The sequence below is a fragment of the Homalodisca vitripennis genome, chromosome 4 (genome assembly GCF_021130785.1).
Source record: "Homalodisca vitripennis isolate AUS2020 chromosome 4, UT_GWSS_2.1, whole genome shotgun sequence".
In the NCBI taxonomy this organism is placed as follows: domain Eukaryota; kingdom Metazoa; phylum Arthropoda; class Insecta; order Hemiptera; family Cicadellidae; genus Homalodisca; species Homalodisca vitripennis.
Window position 1 is genome coordinate 83,634,769 of NC_060210.1, and position 3,272 is coordinate 83,638,040.

Genomic DNA, 3,272 nt, shown 5'->3' on the forward strand with positions numbered 1-3,272 from the left:
TTTAGTTGTGCTTATTAACCTGAGATTTTCCAAATAAATTAGCTCAGAAAGAAAACATTGAATGAAAAAGAAATTAAAATATTGAGATCTTTTTCTCGTTTCACCACTCACCATTTTGAATCTTTCAATAAATAGTTTCATCCATGATAAGTATTTTTTTAAATTTATGAACCCTTTTAGTTCCAAGCTAACCATTGTCTAGCTTCAGAGATAGCAGTATGATTAGATCTTTCAGATACCAAGCCACTGTCATTTAAACAACTACTAATTTGTTGTTATCTTAATTGTTTTCTTAGAAAAAATGTGACTGGTACTAATAAAAATGGCAATCAGAAATTTCAATATCAAGATTATAATTTCTTATTAAAAAATATTAAAGTATGCCTTGTGCTACAAACTGAAATGTTATGTTTACCTTTTAATTGAAAGGTAACATTTAAAATAAGCACATATAGTACTTTGAGGGTTTATATTGCATTGAAATCTATTGGATGTCTATAGTCCAGAATCAAATTGTATACCAAACTGAAAAGTTATGAGTACAGAATTGTTCAATAAATTGAGAAAACAGATTTTTACAAAAACAATTTTAAAATACAGAAATGTCAGATTATGAAAAATAAGATTAAAATAAAATTTATTTGTAAATTCACAATAATAAAACTAGTAGCAGAGTATCAATTCATTTTATTAACACAGAACAGTAAACAAAATTATCATTAGAGAATAAACATTTCTGAAGAAATGGCAAGGAAAAATTGGATGTGGGGTGGTTGTCTGAGAATGTAAGTATCTCTACAGATGGAAAAGGAAAGCTATAGGAACTGGAGACAAATTTATGTAAAGGCTTTTGTCAACAGTCTGTGCCAGTATCAAATTAAAAACTTGCTTTTGTATTCATATTTATAATATTATGTTACCAACAATTATACTCTTATTGAAAAGCAGTTTTCAAAATGTAAACAAGTTTTAATGAATAAGCTTACTATAATATAAATGGTATCTTATCAGAGTGGAAATCCTTATTTTACAATCTTTGAGGTGTAAAAAATACAAAATCTGGTTTTAAAGATTTTTGAATAAACCCTTCCAGAGTATAGATTGGTCAATCTAGAAACCATTTTGTGTAGAAGTTCCTTTCCTCTAATGGGCAGCAAGTTGTAGAGCTTCATTCCCATGTCTGAAGGTTTCCACTCTTATAGCTTGAGATGATGTGTTGGGAGGGGGTTGTAGAGTCCAGTATTGAGAAGTTCTGCTCCAAGCATGTAGACCATATTATCACAGGTGGGATTTAAAAATGAAGTAGTAAGTTAATTTTGCTACTGAGGGAAATTGTTTTATATAAAAGTGAGTAGTATTGAGTTTTTGCTCAGATTTTCCACTTGATTAATCCAATGAAGGTCTGTGTTTATTTTTACTCCAAGGAATTTGAACTGAACTACAATGCTGACAAGAGGTTGAGACTTGTGCTCTCCTTCCAAGAGTGATCTGATTAGTGTATGATAGGTTAACTATGAGGTGGGTTTCATAGCAGACAACATATTAAGTTGGCTTGTACTCCCAAGTTTTATTCCCACACTTAATATTGCTTGTAACAGATTATTATGACAAAAAGATTACAAATATAACAGAACCAGAGAAGTCAAATGACGTTTATGCATTGAATCAGTTTTAGTTGAGCATTTAGAACATATAATTAAAAATGTATCAGTTTGAATTGTACTTTGTAATCTACCAAATGTTATTGTGCAATAAATAAAGTGAATTGAATAATAAGCTCCTCGGCAGATTGGCCAAACAAAGGGATTTGGGGGGCTTGAGATATATTTTTGAATATACAAGGTGTTAAGTCTGGGTACGGCTTAATATTTTACAAACCATAGCAGATAACATCTATAAACTTTGCACAGTGTCGTATGGCTATGTAAACTATTTTTCCTTGCTATTACCATGACATGCCAACCATGGGGGGAGAGCCCACAGAGGAAAACATGGAAATATTAAATTAAAGCATAGGTCGAGTGATGCACAGTGTCATATGGCTATGTAAACTATTTTTCCTTGCTGGGGGGGAAAGAGCTCACTTAGTAGACTTGAATGCCGCAAACCGTATCTCAAAAGGTTTATCCAATCAGAAATGGCGGGTTGTTTTAGGTACACATTGTGAAGTACATTATGCGCTGCCATTTCTGACTGGATCATCGTATTGTGATGTGGTAGGCGGCGTTTCACTCTAATAACCAATGTGTTTTCACTGACTTTTTTTAATTAGCAAATTAAGTCATAAATTTATAACAATAAATATTAACTAAAATGAATTCGTCGTCTTTATGTTTATGAATTAACATAGTTACACATTAGCAATGCTATTTTATTCACTATGTGAAAATACAATCTTAGAACAAAATAATTACTTATTAATAATTTGCAACTAACCTTTTATTTACAATAAATTTTCAAATTGTTCTCCCATTGCAGTTTGACAGTGAGCTAGCTGGTTGAAGTAGCCATCCATAACATTGCATAGTATTTCAGAAGGTATTTCTGCCGCTTCATGTAATATTCTTTGTCTTAAGTCGTTTATGTCATAAGACTTGGTTTGATAAACTTTATTTTTTTTTAAATATCCCCAAAAGAAGTAATCTAAAGGTGACAGGTCTGGTGATCTAGCAGGCCATTCTATTTTTCCTCTCCGACCTATCGACCGTTCTGGAAATGTTTGGCCCAAAACATCACGTACGTTTACCACATAATTATGTGGCGCTCCATCTTGTTGGAACCAAACAGAATCAAAATTTAATCCCAAATTTCGGATAGCTGGAATAATTCTGTCAACTAACAAGTTGCGGTAAGTATTCCCATTTAGATTTCCATTGATAATAAAAGGACTGATTACATTGGATCTTATCAGGCCTGACCAAACATTCACTTTTTGTGGATGTTGGGTGTAAGCTTATCTCATCCAGTGAGAGTTTGTATCTGACCAGTACCGACAGTTATGTCGGTTGAGATTTCCATTTAACAAAAAACTTGCTTTGTCTGAAAAAACGATGTTAACAAAATTCGGGTCTGTATCTAACTTTTGTCATTGTATCGCAGTATTCGATACGTCTATCAAAATCGTCCTCGGATAGTTCATGTACAAGATGTACCTTGTAAGGGTGGTAATTGTTAGAATTTAAAATTTTTCATACAGAATATGTACTAATGTTATACTCAGTAGCAAGATTCCTGGTAGTCGAATGTGGCTCTTCAATGACTGTTACAAGTAC